General features: G+C 50.6%; 1 protein-coding gene and 1 long non-coding RNA gene across 7 annotated transcripts in view; one reads left to right on the forward strand and one right to left on the reverse strand.

The window, feature by feature from the left end:
- Col18a1 (collagen type XVIII alpha 1 chain) overlaps positions 1 to 16,350 on the forward strand; it is a 159,397-nt gene that overhangs the window by 55,205 nt on the left and 87,842 nt on the right.
- LOC120098958 (uncharacterized) lies at positions 47 to 4,392 on the reverse strand. Of its 2 annotated transcripts, none has more exons than XR_015645676.1 (5): positions 4,317 to 4,392; positions 2,976 to 3,158; positions 2,532 to 2,611; positions 1,606 to 1,768; positions 47 to 817 (listed from the first exon to the last, which is right to left on the reverse strand). It is a non-coding gene; the product is annotated as an uncharacterized LOC120098958 (long non-coding RNA). The 2 variants fall into 2 exon arrangements; XR_015645675.1 differs by having other exon boundaries at positions 2,967 to 3,158; positions 4,317 to 4,389.

The raw sequence follows: 16,350 nt of genomic DNA on the forward strand, positions 1-16,350 counted from the left end.
CAGACAGAGAGAGTGTTATGTATATGAAACACTAGGAAACTAAAAATATAATTGGTATGTTTATGAGGTTTAGAAACTTGGTACATTTTGAATCACAAGTGGTGGTGAGATCGTAAACAATCTGGGGTCATCTCTCACATATCCCATGAGCTGAACAGCTCTCTTCCTCTGGTCAGGCCTCTGCTTCTCTAGATCTAGCTCCCATCCTAAAGTTTTGGGGCCCAGGACCCAGCTTTTGCCAGGCCCAGATTCCTCCCTTGGAGCCATCTTGGAAGGCTCCCCAACACTGCAGTGAGGTCATGTGGCCTGTGCTGACCTGAGGCATCAGGGGATGGGGCAGGGCAAGCCTTGTGCACTGTCCTGTGTGTCCAGAAGCTATAGTGGGTGTCTACTGGCTTTGAAGCTGGATCCCCCATCTCTAATAGGGGAGTCAAGTTGGAGAACCCTTGGTAAAGCTGTTTACACTTTTCTGTGTCTTTTTCTCTGATTCAGTTTTGTTTTTGTTTTTTGTTTTTTTTTTAATGACATTCAATGTACCTGCAACTCACACTGTGTCCCTCCTGAGATAAACAGCCCCTTCTGGGCAGGGACCCCCTGTGTTTTGGTCTGCAGGGCAGGGACACTCGGCATCAGGACATGACAGGTCCTCAGTTATCCCCAGTTTCCAGAAGATCAGGATGTTCTGGAGGTACATGTAAGAAGTGCTGGGTTTACCAGCACTGGCCATGAGTGAGGGTTAACTCCAGGGTGTCCCACAGAAAAGATGTCAGACAGACAAAGGTCTCAGAGATGCTGCAGGACGATGACATGGGGCTACCTGCAGAGAGGGATAAGTGATGGGTTATGGGTAAAGCCTAGGATTAAACAGTAATAATAATTATTATTAAAATAAATTAATATTAGTAATAGGTGCTGCTGCTCCTCCTCCTGCTACTATTACTACTGGTAGTTTGTTTTTCAAGACAGGATTTCTCTGTGTAATAGTCGGGGCTGTCCTGGAATTTGTTTCGTAGGCCAGGCTGATCTTGAACTCACAGAGATCTGCCTGCCTCTGTCTCTCAAGCAAGTTCTGGGAATAAAGGTGTGTGCTACTACACTTGGCTAAGGTTTAAATTCTACAGACAGCATCACATTGTCTGTCTACTCCTATCTATCTATCTCCATCCATCCGTCCATCCATCCATCCATCCATCCATCCACCCATCTATCTATTCACCTACCCATCCATCTGTCCATCCCATCTATCCGTCCATCCATCCATCCATCCATCCATCCAACCATCCATCCATCTATCCACCTATCCATCCATCTGTCTGTCTGTCTGTCCATCTGTCCATCCATCCAACCATCCATCCATCCAACCATCCATCCATCCATCCAACCATCTATCCACCTGTCCATCCATCTGTCCATCCTTCCATCCACCCACCCACCCATCCATTTATCCTTTCAATCCATCCATCCACACATCCATTTATCATTCCCATCCATCCATCCATCCATTCATTTATCCTTTCCATCCATCCACCCACCATCTACTCATTCATTTTCGTTTAGAATCACTCAGCGTTTTATTTTATTTTGATTTGCTTTGTTTCTGAGTACCTTCATAATCAGCAGCAACCAGGCCTCCTGTTTCAAAGCTGAGCTTAGATGTCTTTGAAACAGTATCAAATTTCTCTTGCATCTTTCAAAAAGCTGGCCAGCACAAGCTGTTCACTGAATTCACTGAACGGGAGCAGTGATTTGAACTGTTACGAAAGCTGAACTGGAGAGAGCCCAGAGCAAGAACTTCTTTAGTGTAGTAGTAGTTAACCTTCCACCCAGGCTTTCCAGGGAGCTTAGAGGGCTGGGAAGAGCAGTAGTGGGTTTAGCTGTGGGAGAGGCCATGCTGTGTGAATCCCTGTGCTCCATGAACCCCTGCAGACCTGAATCTAGATGTCCCATGCCTCTAGGACAAAGATAGACCTTCCCATGTATCAACTGGAGACCCATTTTCTGGGAAGATGTTCCTGAAGTGGAAGAGGGTTTTAGTGCGAGCACAGATGGCAGTGGTATAACAAGATATGGTTGCTCAGGTAAATGTTGGTCTGGTAGGTAGATGTTGGTCTGGTGTAGCTGGCCATCTCCAGCTCTTAGATGGCTGTGCTGTTTACCTCTGGTGGGAGTGGGTTTGGGGGTGGGTGGATGGTGTTTGCCCTCCTACTAAGAGCATGGGTGACCATGGGGACGGAAGCCGAATGTGGGGGGAGCAGTCTCCCAGGGCCTTTGGTAGCCAAAGGTCTGGCTCATTCAGTTGGCCCAATGTAGGTTGGAGCCATGGGAGTAGGGTCAGCTGACACAGTCCTGCCTTCTCCCACAGTCCCTCATTGTGGGTAAGTCTTCATGGGAGCAGCACCTGGGACTCCCACAGTGGCTACTGAGGTCAGCCAGCAGAGTAGCCAGCATTAGTGGGTACCTTTGACGGGCATCCCCCTTGGCTCTGGCTGGTCCTCACCTGGAGGTGTTTACAAAGAGGCTGTCCTAGTTACCTTGGGGCGAATGTCACTCCTCCACAGTTCCACTCGGTCACCTATCTTCTCTCTTCTTGTTTGTGTTTCGGGTGCCTGCTCTGAGAGAAGGAAGGAAGGTAGACAGCGAGTATTTGCAGATGCCAGTAGTCTGGGGGCTGAGGAGAGAGAGAGTGTCGATGGGGAGCAGGGCTTTCTCTTATCTCTGGAGGCAGAGTGCCCGGGGCCTGGGTTCTGTCCAGCTCCAAGTTCTCACGGTCCTTATCTTGGGTGCTTCCAGTCAGGGTTGGGGCTGGGTGCGGGGGCTGTGTCTGGGCCTTCAGGAGAGGTAGGGCCCCTCCAGATGGGCAGAGCCCATCAGGTCATGCCAGAGCAGCTAGCTACTGTCACTTCAAAAAAACCTTACTAATCTGATCAAACATCTCTGTGTCGCACTGCAGAGGGTCGCTACATTACCTGTCGTACCTCTGTCTTCCTTTCTTGGGGTATTTCTTTCCTTGTAGTAACTTTACTTGCCATACTGGTGTGCTGGCCCGCTCAGCCCGTCATACATAACATTTTCCTTCATTTGTATGATTTCTAGTGGCAGACACAGTTTAAGGGTGGGCTTAGCTCAGGGAGGTCCTCCTGGGCCGGTTTGCTCATTACCTGCAGGCAAAGGACTGTGTGAGGCCAGGTGTCTTCTCTGAGAAGCATTGGGTAAGGCCAGATGCCTGCACAGGGGGAGGGCTCTGTGGGGCTGGGCACTGTGTAAGAGAGACCTATGCTGTGTATTGCTTGCTTTCTGCTCTTATAGTAAGCAATTGTAGAGTCACCAGATCCTGGGGATTTTATCTGGCAGGCGGCCTGGCCATCAGCTTTGCCCTCATAGGTGGAGGCTGATGTGGCGGCTGAGAGCCCAGGATTTAGGTTCAAAAGCTGGCCCTGTTCCCAGTGCTGTGTGACGTTTGGCGGCTTCCTGATCCTTTGAATGGGGCTGATGATGGTTCGCCTGCCACGAGGCAATATAGAATCTGGCCCAGCCTAAAGCGAGCATAGCTGTGGCTCAGTTTCTCCCCGACCTGAGAGTCCTGGGCTGGGTTCAGAGGACCCATAATGCCCTATGGGGGATCCGTCCCAGCTGCCAGGCAGAACCCTGGAAAGACTGTCATTAACAGGAGTAGAAGGTCTGTTTCTGGAACTCTTTTTTTTTTTTTAAAGATTTATTTATTTATTATATATAAGTACACTGTAGCTGTCTTCAGATACACCAGAAGAGGGAATCGGATCTCTTTACAGATGGTTGTGAGCCACCATGTGGTTGTTGGGAATTGAACTCATGACCTCTGAAAGAGCAGTCGGGTGCTCTTAACCGCTGAGCCATCTCTCCAGCCCTGTTTCTGGAACTCTTAGCGTTGTGAGTTGGACCTGCTACTGTGACATATGTTAGGGAACATGGCTGCTTCTGCCTCTCAGAGTTCTTCCTAGACTCCCTGAGGAGCATGGGGTCACATTAATTTATCATGGGCTCTCAGAGAGATTTCAGGGCCACCTGCCCGCTTCAAGTTAACAGGTCTCTTTATAGGACTGACATAATTTAAGAATCCATGGGGTCATCAGAAGACTCCTGAAGGCTGGCATCTCCTTTTAGCGGAGGTTTTCTAGCCAGGGCTAAAGCCCTGGACTTAGGCCCTGTTTAGGGAGTGAACAAGAGAACCCCCTCCCCCCAATTCTCTTTTCATTGTCACCTCAGCCTTTCACCTAGAAAACAGAGCCACTTTCAATTAATCCTCTTGAGATGCAAGCCCAGTTCCTCACTAACCCTACCTGTAGCCACAGCCTCTGTTGTCCACACTGTTCCTTTCTCTCCTCACGGTGAGGTGGTCCTGGGTCCTCCCTGGTCACCTTCTTGTTTATAGAAACCTCCATGCCGATGACTGAGGGTGTAGGTTACTAGGATATTCCCAATGAGCACAGGGTTCTAGAGTCAACAGGGAGGCCCAGGACAGGGTCCTGTGAACAGTGAGGTCGTCTAAACTGGGAGAATTTAGAGCTGAGAGCTCAGGGCTCTACCTCCTATGCGTCTTCAAGAACTATTACTGTTCTCTGAGCCACTAGCCCTTGGAGGAGGAGGAGGAGGAGGAGGAGGAGGAGGAGGAGGAGGAGGAGGAGGAGGAGGAGGAGGAGGAGGAGGAAGAGGAAGAGGAGGAGCAAGAGCAGGAGGAGAAAGAGGGAGGGAAGGGGAGGGGGAGGGGGAGGAGGAGGAGAAATATTTTGAGCCTGATGTCCTATGAGCCCAGGTGTCTTATCTCTGTTTCTCATTCTGGCTTCTAATACCCCTCCCCCCTTTTGTTTCTTCTTTTTCTACTGTGCAGTAGACCCACATCTTGCTGCTGGTCTCCTAGGGCACCTGTTCTGGACAGTCAACAATTAATAATGACCTCTGGTTCATTCCTGGTCCTTAGATAACAGCCCTATCTCCTGGACACCCCCCTCCCACACCGCAACCAGGATCTGACTATTTTCTTGATGACATGATTCTTTACTCCCAAGGATAGCAGCCCAGTGGAGTGCCATGGGAGGTTTGTAACCAGGGAGACCACCCATCCTCCTCCTCCTCCTCCTCTCTTTCCTGTCATTGTTGTTTGTGGGAAAGGGGAAATGCAGATTCTTTAGAAAGGCCAGGCTTGAACCCTGGTGCCTGCCTAGACCTGGCCCCTTGTGGACAGCTCCTCTTTTAGTGAATAGCCCTAGGGACTAAGGTCAGCCAGCTGGCCGTGGTTCTATGCCAGACTAGGAAACACAGCTAGTCTACAGCTAGGACAGACGGCAGACTCTAAGGATGGGCGGCCCCTGCATGCATGCCCTTGTCTGGCGTGTATATTAGACTGAATAGTGAGTGTCTCAGAAAGATGTCTGCATCTTCATTGGTGGACTGCGAAGGTTCAAAGGTACCTGTGGTTAGATTGGGGATTTTGAAGTAGAGAGATGATTAGACCTCTGGATGGCTGACATGATGCCAGGGTCCTTACCAGGGGTCATGTGCAGGACAGTCAGTCAGATATGAGGATGGAGGTATGATTTTGAGCATGTGCACCTGAGGGTGGATATTTAAGGATAGAATATAATGTGGAGGATGTTATGCTGTTGGCCTTGAACACGGAAGCAGCCATTAAGTGATACACGTACCTCTAAACACCTTCTGGGAAGTTGGGGTGGTCTACCCTAGGTTCATCGGCTCACTGAAGGGGAGGAAGTAGCAATTCGGAGGAATAAGGTGCCTGCTGCGGTGTGAGAACCTCTGAATCAATTAAGGTCCGATCTTTTCCCTAGCAGGATGCCACAGTGTCTCTAAGGCCCACTGGTCAGAATGCTGTCTGATTCTTTTTTTTTTTTTTTTTTAAATTATTTATTCATTTTATGTATATAAGTACACTGTAGCTGTCTTTGTTCACACCAGAAGAGGGCATCAGATCTCATTACAGATGGTTGTGAGCCACCATGTGGTTGCTGGGATTTGAACTCAGGACCTCTGGAAGAGCAGTCAGTGCTCTAACCACTGAGCCATCTCTCCAGCCCGCTGTCTGATTCTTTTAGCACAGTTGGGACCACTCGAGGCTAAAGGTTCCCCACGACACGCTAAAGATGAGCCCCTGACCCCAAGGACACTTCCATTTGCTATTGGCAGGTTTCCCCAATACGGCCAGTGTCAGCAGCCTCTAGAGCCTCTCTACACCAGAGTCTGGCTTAGGGTCAATTGTCTAAAGCAGGAGAGTGGAGGGCAGCTGTTCTTAAGCAGCAACTACCATTCAGGAAGTTGGCTGCCAGGGTTGGCGGGAGCTGCTGGGGAGAATGTCCATGAATGCTGTCATTGCTGTCCCTGAGATACAGTAGGAGTTCTGTTGCGGTAAAAATAAAAAACAGGGTGGAACCGGTTCCCGCATGTACCCTGGCGGTCATGCTCTCTTGCTAGTTCTGGCTCTGATGGATCATTGGAACTAGGGCTAATTTATCTCTGGGGCTCTGCATATCAGGATCACAGCCTAGGGGCTTTGCAGAGTGGGTTCAGTTTATCCCAGATCAGACAGACCACTGCCCCGGACATTGCTACATAGTATACATTGAAACATAGTATAAAAGCTAGCTCCTTTCTACTCTGCCTATCAGCCGCATCTTCAGCCCCAGGAGAGCAGCTCCTGTCAGTCCCAAGGGATAGGACAGTGGGGCTCGAAATAGTTTCCTAAAGTAAAGCAGTTGGCTGTGTGCCCAGCAGGCTGTCAGTACTCATCGGGCTTGTCTGTGGACCAGAGGCTGCCGGTCTCTGGTTGTTCTGAAAACTGCCCAAGCCTCAGCTGTCCTGAGTCATTCCTATATCCTCGGCTATCCAGAATGGATCCGACAAACCTTTAGTCAGTCCATGGCAGAAACATGGTGGCAAATACGGATCTAGGAACTGGACCAAACCACACCCACCACCCAGCAAGTGGACTTCTAGAATTTTTAAATGACATCTTTAATTTGTACCAGTCCAAACCAGCCATGTTGGGCTCTTTGCTTGTACCTGGGGATTGGGACCTTTCCTGAGAGCACACACAGGTAGGGAAAGCCTCTGAGGGAGCCTTTGGCTAGGTGTTGAGCCCGACTTCTAGTCCTGTTCATGTTCAGGGAAGAAGCAGAGGGCCTCGCTTGTATCATGAGAAGGGAGCTTGCTTATATCACTAGGAGGCTCCACCCAGGGCTTATCAGGGCACAGTGCTTACACCTCTGGACTTCATCTGTCATGAAAGCTGATAGGCTTCCCCTTTTATCTCTTGGGGTCTGCAGTGATGAGTCAGCCATATCAACCTTGACTGGCAAATCAGCCAGCCCTGCCTGGCCACTCTCCTGAAGCCCACTAGCTGGCCAGAGGACTAACACACATGCAAACTTTGACCAAACCCCTGTGGAATAGGAATACCATTGTGCCCAGGGAAATGGTAAAAGGCTTGAGGTTATGGCCAGAGGAGAATACCTCAGATTCAGGAGTTGGGGGTGAGGATGCAGAACAGTGTATGCTAGATCAAGGCAGTGATCCTGACCTCAGTATCTTACCCACCCACCCCCAGCATCCCCATCCCTTCCTTTTCTGCCTCCAAATAAACCTCCTTTCCTCACCAGCTTCCCAGGATTCCTCCTCTCTAGTGTTCCCAGCATCCCTCATTCATTCCTTTGCCCACCCCTCCGTCATCCGCATTCTTTCTCAAGCCCCCCAATACCTCCATCCCTCTTCTCCCGGGCCCAGTTAGCTTCTCATCTTTTCAAGTCAATCTGTATCTCAGCAGGTGTCAAATTCAAGCTAAATTAGTTTCTGGATTTCAATTCTTGAGCAACAGTTAATAGTTGAACTGTGACGCCACAGCCAGTCCCTCCCCACATTGTGGTCCACTTGTCTCAAAGCCCCTTCGCAAGGCTCCATTTCCTCCTCTTGAATTTCATTATCCCCGCTGCCGGCATTCTTCCTTTCTGAGATAAGACAAAAGATACAGTTCTTTCTTGGGCTTTATCTGTTTTCAGGCGTCCTATCTGACCTTTGCCCTCTGGTTCTAGTGAAGGGTTTTTAAAAGTTTCCTTTCCTGTCTTGCGGGCTAATCACTGTTTAGGGAAATGTGTACCTGGGGGGAATTGCCTTGTGCAGGACACTGCTCCCTTGGAGTGGTTCTGTGGACCATCGCTCTCCAAGTCAGCGCTACTTAGCCTGATGCAGGGAGTTAACTATCTTCCCACCTTGGACACAGCTTATCTCTGTCGCACTTGGGCTGTGTCCTCATTCGCTCTGGTCTGGACCAAACTGTCACCAGCTGGCATCATCTGGTTCACTTTTTTCTCTCCTCTTGGTGAGTTTTTGCAGTCTGGGTTCCCCATCCCATGCCAGACTCATTTCGGCTACTTGTATTTTCAAGACAGGGTCTCTCTGTAGCCCTGGCTGTCTTGGAACTCACTCTCTAGTCCAGGCTGGCCTTGAACGTGGAGATCTGCCTGCCTCTGCCTCCCAAGTACTGGAAGTAAAAGGCGTGTGACCCCGTACCCAGTCCATCAGGTGGTCTTGAGTTTCCTCTTTGGAACTGACCTCTAGCAACGATCCCACAGGGCTCCTGTCTGCCTGCCACAGTTTGCGCCTCAGCTCTCTTTTAGGGTTCCCAGTCTTTGTGTAACACAGCCTGTACCCACTTCTGCTTCCTCCCACACTTAAGGGAGACCTTTAAACATGCCCGACATCTTGAGCTGAACACACACACACAGTGCGTGTCATCACGCAGACTGAATATTAATCTGATCTCAGTCAGCAGGGCTGTGGTTTGGCCTAATTTTTCTGTGTTAGGTAGAACCAGGCCACTTCCCTGAGGCATGCTGTCCCAGAGCTCTCTCCCAAACCTGTTCACTGTGACCCTTCCTTAGCACGACCCCCCTTCCCTCTTCTCCAAGCCTTTTCCTGTAAGTCTTGGTGACCTCCATGTGGTGGATGAGTCCTGTCCCTGAACCAGTGACATCCAGTTGTGTCATTGTCTGCACTTGCCCACACAGGCCAAGAACCTCAAATGACGTGGACTTCCACATGAATAATTGTATCATTATCAAACAAAGCCTGCAGCTACATACTAAAGGAGTGGAAGAAATACCGGTGATGGGACACTGCCCACTAGCTCTGGACTTGCTGGGGACATTTCTACATGTCACCTTTTTTTTTTATGAAAAGGGAAATAAAAGATGCAGGACTGTCTGCAGTTATGGGACTCGTGTGTACCTGGCCATTTGGAGACCCTTTGTCTCAGTCTTTCCTGGCATTGGATATGACCACAAGAATTAGCGACCATGCATTCCCCACAGGGCTCTGTCTTTTGCAAACAAAAATGTGAACTTTAGGATGGTGAATGCTTGTCTGAACAATTCCCCTTCTCTACTGTCACAGGGCCCCCCTGGAAGGTGGAGGCTCCATGTGCTACCTAGAGTCCCAAGCCAGAGAATTCAGTTCCCATGAGACATTCATATGCATACTTGATTTAAGTAGTTTTATTATTTTTTTTCCCCTTGGTTTGTTTCTTCAAGACAGGGTTTCTCTTTGTAGCCCTGGCTGTTCTGGAACTCTGTAGAACACGCTGATCTTTAACTCACAGAGATCTGTTTGGCTCTGCCTCCTGAGTGTTGGGATTAAAGATGTGCACCCAGCAATTGTTAATATTTTAAAAGATGTACTTTTGATCAAAATACTTAACAGAAGCTCATGTCTCACCCATGCATAAGCTTGAGTGGGTCTGCTGTTGTCCAGCCATCTTCCGGGTCCCCTGCAGAGCTGCAAGCTTTGCCAAGGAGAAGGCACCTTTGTACATACACGAACTCCTCAGTGGGCCCTGGACCAGCCTCTTCTGGTTATTTTGTTCCCCACACTGGTAAACACAGAGGTACCTCCTGCTGAGGGGATTGCTTACCTGTGACTCCCACTCATTCCTCTCTCACATCCCATGTCCTCCTCTGCCTCGTGCCTCCTTCCACCCATGACAGTGTTTTCCTTGGCTCGTGACTATCTAGGGCTCAGGGCCATATCATCTCCCAGGGGAGTCAGTATATCTCTAAGACTGGCTCCCTATTGGCAGTGGCTCCTTCCCCTCTGTCCCTCTGCGGGGCCTCCGCGTGACCCCTCTGTGCTGCCTCTCAGTGTAGCCCCTCCCTTGTGCATGACCTCTGCATAGCCCCTCTCTACTGCACAGCCCCTCCCATGTGCCTCTCAGTATAGCCCCTCCCCTCTGCATAGCCCTTCCCATGTGCATCCTCTCAGTGTAGCCCCTCCCCTCTGCATAGCCCCTCCCATGTGCATCCTCTCAGTGTAGCCCCTCCCCTCTGCATAGCCCCTCCCATTTGTATCCTCTCAGTGTAGCCCCTCCCCTCTGCATAGCCCCTCCCATGTGCATCCTCTCAGTGTAGCCCCTTTGCAGCCACTGTGTACGGCCCCCGCCCCGTGTTTTTTTTGGTAGGTTCACTGGTCATTTCAAACGAAGGCTCGCAGCACAGAGAAAACGATCGACACAGAAAAACCATGATGGACCCTCCTCAGGGTCTCAGTGGGCATGTGTTTGAAGGAGGAGCTCCGGTCAGACTAAATCCTGACACTTCCGTGGGTTTTGCTGAGACATTGTTTCCCATCCTGCCCGCCCGCAAAGTCTTGATCCTCCCTCCTGTCTCAGCCTCGGAGTGCCCTGTCTGTGCACTGCAATGCCCAGCTCCATCCCTCATTTACTTGAGACAGTGTAGCTTAATATGGCCTTGAATTCACCCTTGTCCCACCCCTGCCCGATGCTGCCATGACAGGCATGCACTGCCATGCCTGGCTGAACTCCAGTTCCCAGACACGGGCTGGTTAGTCACATCCGTAGCCACATTCTTGTTAATGGGCCTAGCAGCTGGTCCAGGTGGGTCTGACTCAGATGAGCCGTGTAGATCCATGTATGGGCACACAGAATCAAGAATCTGGAGGACACTGAAGTTAGGCACAGGTGGCGGTGTCCCCCACCCAAACCTAGTGATGAATTTTCCTGTCCTTGAGTGGCTGTGGAAAGGCCAAGGGCTAACCTTGGCTCCATAGCCCTCCTGCCAGTACCAGCTGAGGTGCTGCTACCCTGGGCTGGTCCCTTCCTGACTAGCCGTGGGCACCTGTTGGACATGTTCGCAGTATGGGGGAATACCCAGTCATTAGCTCCTGTGCCAACTGCCTGGCAGGGCCATGGGCAGCATAGAGTTAACAGACAGGGTTCCCTGCAGGCGAGCCCAGTGCTGGGAGGCCACGGTCTTCAGTTCTTTCTTCTCCAGCTCTTTCTGCGCTAATTGAAGACGTGACATTCCGAGGATGAAAGCTTCTTTGTGTGTAGCCAGCGGGCAGCTGGGCTCATAGCCCTAGGTCGGCTGTGCACAGCAGTCCCAGAGCAGGTAGTGCATGGCCCTGGCTGAGGAATGTCCCCACGAGGATCCAGAAACAACTTCCTCTTTTATTCCTGCTATCTGCTCACGGTGCCTGCCGGTTTTGGGTCCCAATTATAGGTGGAGAACCAGGGGAAAGGTTGTGCTGTCTAGACGCTAATCCCGAGATTGAGTTTCTACCCTGCTGTATCCCAGCAACTGGATGACAGTTGATGAGAGGTGGGGGTGAATTCTCTGGGTCTGGGCCAGGGGACCCCAGCTCCTTCTGTTCCCTATAACATTCTCCTGTGGGAAGTAGGGCAAGGGCAGCAAGGGAAACCCTGTGGAGGAGACTGGCAACCCAAGAGGTGGGCAGGGCTCTAATAGGTGGAAGTGAAGTTGGGGGTAATCTGAGAATCCACGGATAGCCAAGACCTTGGTGGGGTCCACCTGTAGTCAAGGGCAGGTACCCACTCTGCTCTGTCTCAGGTTACTGAGGTGTCCTAACTGCAGACCACTGTCTTTCCAGGGGCCGGAGGACAGCCTCTGCCTCTGCCCTTGTGCTCTACTGTAGGCTGGGAGACTCCAGATGTGCACCCCCACCCCACTCTGCCCCTTCTGATTGGCTTCCACTGTGACTGCATTAGTTCCTCATTGGGCTAAGAGATCTGTGTCTGTCTGTCCCACATCACACTTTGCAGGCTCCTTGAAGAAGGATGACAGACAGATAGCAGGCTCTATGCGGGACCGGGCGTTTACCTCAGGACTGGACATCATCTCAGGCAGGCAATGTGGCCCTCACAGGCCTTTGCCACTGCAAGGCTACCGCTCAAATCGTGTGTCAGGCATCCGTGCCCCTTACATAGGGACTTATTGCTGCGTCCATGACCAAAGAGTTTCTATAAACAGTTAGGTTGTTCTAATGGAGGTTCTGGATGGGGTCAACATCAGTTGGCTAGGAGAGACAGAGCCATGAAGACACACACAGACTAAACAGGGTGGCTCACAACCCTTGTGTGGGTCAGGACCCTTGGGAAGGCAGGGAGGAGGCAGCTTGGGAGATGGACAGCCAGGAGTGGGTATGGGTAGATGGTGCAGCAGGAATGGTGGTCAACTGCTGGCCAGAAGGAAGCTCATGATTTTCAGGGTCAGACAGCTTCCATTGTCTTTCTTTCATTCATTCATTCATTCATTCATTCATTCACCTCCCAAAGAGTCAAGCAACCAGACGGATGAATTGAGGGTAACTTTCAAACTCTAAGACTCTGCCACGTGTGATGGTGCGCCCCTGTCATCCCAGCACTTGGGCGGCTGAGGCAGGAGGATTGCCTTGAATTCCAAGCCAGCCTGGGCTAACAAACCAGGGTGAAACAAAACCCTCAGGCCCTAAAGTTTCAGGAGCTGCTGTCCCGAGACACTTGTCCTCAATGTGTTCCTCTGGGGTTTCTTTGTTAAGCGTGTAGGTACACGTGTGTGCATGGGTGCACATGTGTGCATGGGTGCACTCGTGTGCAGATGCTCGTGAATGTGCCTGTCAGGCCAGAAGTCAACCAGGGGTCATTCTTCAGGTGCTTCCCACCTTCTTTTTCGTTTCTGATTATTTTCTTTGTTTTTGTTTTATCCGTTGTGTTTGAGACAGAGTTTCTCTGTGTAGCCCTGGCTGTCCTAGAACTCACTCTGTAGACCAGGTTAGCCCCAAACTCCGAGATCCACCTGCCTCTGCCTTCCTACTGCTGGGATTAAAGGTGTGCACCACTAGCCTTGTCTCTGTTTCACCGCAGTGGGATTATAAGTGTGTACTGCTACAACCAACATTTTAGTGGGGTTTTGGGGATCAAACTTAGTTCCTCACATTTTTACCGACTGAGCTACCTCTTCAGTCTCCTGTCTTTGGGATCTTGTCCTAGTTAGGGTTTTGTTTTTTTTGTTTGTTTGTTTGTTTTTAAGATTTATTTTATTTATAGTATTTATGTGAATACATGTCGCTGTCCTCAGACACACCAGAAGAGGGCATCAGATCCCATTACAGATGGTTGTGAGCCACCATGTGGTTGCTGGGAATTGAACTCAGGACCTCTGGAAGAGCAGTCGGTGCTCTTAACCGCTGAGCTATCTCTCCAGCCCCTTAGTTAGGGTCTTATTGCTGTGAAGAGACACCATGACTTCACTGGGGCTGGCTTAGTTTCAGAAGTTTAGTCCCTTCTTGTCATGGTGGGAAACATGGCAGCAATGCAGGCAGATACTGTGCTAAGGAAGGAGATAAGGGTTCTACTTGCTCAGCAGGCAGCAGAAGGAAATGGAACCACACTGGACCTAGCTTGTTTGTGCCTCTGAGACCTCACAGCCCGCCCCCACAGTGACACACTTCCTCCAACAAGACCACACCTCCTAATAGTGCCACCCCTTACGGGGCAATCATTCCAACTCATGAGTCTGTGGGAGCCATGCCTATTCAAACCATATAGATCTCTAAAGCCAGCCCTGTCGGTCACATGTGTAAAACTTGCGGGGATTTTCTTCATGTTCTATGCTGCCCACTGCATGGTAACCTTCATCTCATCCCACATTAGCACATGTGTGCATACATACGTTCATCCTTAATGTATGCAATTCAGGACTTAGTGTGTTCAATACCTGAGTCCACAAGTCTTCCAGAGGCAGAGGGTCGGGAGGATGTAAGGGCCGGACTATCTGTTCATGACAGGGCAGCAGTTCTGTGACTCTGGGTATTCCTATGCCTTTCTACTTCATTTTAGCTCTTGAGTGAAAGACACAGACAGCTGCTGGCACTGAGCTGGGCAGGTTCTAAACTATTCTAACCCTCTAAGACAGCCTATTTCCCAGCCAAGAGGTTGTTTTACCTGTAATCAGAACCCTGGCTGGTTCTGGTCCATGTGTGTCCACATCACCACCTCCTGATGAGTCCTGGTCCATCTACAAAGTGTCTCTATACTTCTCCTTTATTTCTCTGGTCTCACCACTACCATCACCATCACCACAACTACCAGGATCAGATGTCCCGCCCTATTCTCTTCTGCCCAGTTAATTGGCTGGCCAGTTCTTTATTAACCAATCGGAGGTGATGGAAAACAATTTTTACATAACTTTGAGACCCAGTATGCCATCATCTGTATTGCAACCAGATATCGGGCATAGAGATTAGCACCAAGCCATCCCCCAACCGGTACTTAATTGTGGTGTTCCGCGGCTCCTTTTCCTTATCCACCAGACAAACTGAGCTTAGGGGAGTAGAGAATCACTGTGTGCCTGTCCGATATCATCAGTTAGCGTCAGCTGGGCCACCATCTTTTGCTGAAATGGGTACCTAGTTGGAACTGCTGGAGCTCAGGAGAGAGAATGGTATGGGACCCCCTGTCAGTCATGCTTAAGCTGGGCCTTTGACTTCTGTGGAATGTGGCCTCATTCCTTCGAGTCTGTGTCTACCTAGTATACCCCCATCTTCTCCCTAGATGTGGCACAAAGCCGAGGGCTCTAGGCCACTGAGTCACCATCACTGCCAAGCTCCCGACCGGCACTCCTGTCAAACATTAACAGGTGAGGCAGGAGCCTGTTGAAGAATAACCCATTAACCCTCCAGGCTATGATGTCCCCAAAGGCATGACCTCAAGCTGGCCAGTTTGAATCTGCTCTGACCAGAAGTCTGCACGGTCCTTATACCCAGCTCCCCAGGCCAGGACACTGGTTTGGTGCTCATGCGGTAGGTGGTGGTTGCAGTGGCTCCCCATTGGTTCAGATGGGCAGAGTGGAGCTGTCATGTCAGGTCATCGCTGCTGTCCCGCAGGAGCCGGGCCCGCATGGCTAGGACTGACCTGTGGGAGGTGCAGTATCTCCAGGTAGCACCTGACCTGTCTTGTAGTTCCTCAGGTGTCTGGATAGACTCATGCTCCCTCATGGGCCTTGGCATTGGCTGGTAAGGCCTCACAGTTCCAGCTTGCTTTTCTCTGGTGAGGGAGCAGCTGGACGAAGACATAGCATGGGTGTCTGTAGCCCTGTTGCATGAGTTCTCAGTTAACCTCCCTGTTCCTCATGTAGAACCTGCCATCTTCCCACTACTGTCCTGTGTATTCAATGTGCAGCAGCGTGAGGTGCCCTGGGAGGGAGGGAGTCCCACTAGAGTGGGGAGGTCTTGCAGGCACCCTCATGTAACACCCCCAGGTTCTCCACCTGTCGAGATCCCTGCCTCTATAGGTCTGTCTACTGGTGAGAGAGGAATGGGGGCTGCGGGCTCTGGGTTTAAGGCGATAGGAAGTTGACAGGTTATTTCTCCCATCGCTGGTGAAATGAGCCAATTCAAGCCAGATTACATTAAATGTAGGTTTATTGGGAAGCCAGGGAACTTGCCCGAGGGACTGAGGCCAGGGAAGTCCCCATGGGGAGAGCAATGGGGAGGGAGAGAAAGGGAATTAATTCATGGAGAGGGATGAGAGATAAGGAAAGAGGGGGGGGAGAGAGAGAGAGAGAGAGAAAGAGAGAGAGAGAGAGACAGGGAGAAGAAGAGGAGGAGGAGGAAGAAGAGGAAGAGGAGGAGGGAGATGAGGAGAAAGGAGGGAGGGAGGGGGGAAGAAGAGGTAAGGGGGGGGGAGACAGAAAGAGACCCCAAAATGTCTGGATTATGTAGGGAAGAGCCCCTGAGCTGAAAAGTTCAGAGTTGGAACCAGGGTATGCGAGGTAGGGACCAAGGGATGCTGGGAGAACATGGAGGCCAGGTCTGCTTTGATATGTGAGTATGCACTTCTGCCCTTGTCCCAGGTTCGAAACCAAATAGAAGGAAGCTTCTAGAACTGCCTGTTGCATGTCTCAAGTGTGTGTGGGGGGGAGATGCCACTCCCAATTCCCCACAGTGACCAGACCAGACTGAGAGCTGAGGGCTCTTCTCAGGATCCCCAAACAAATGACCAAGTCTCGATTCGAACTT

This window comes from Rattus norvegicus, chromosome 20, assembly GCF_021556685.1.
Source record: "Rattus norvegicus strain SHRSP/BbbUtx chromosome 20, alternate assembly SHRSP_T2T, whole genome shotgun sequence".
NCBI lineage: Eukaryota > Metazoa > Chordata > Mammalia > Rodentia > Muridae > Rattus > Rattus norvegicus.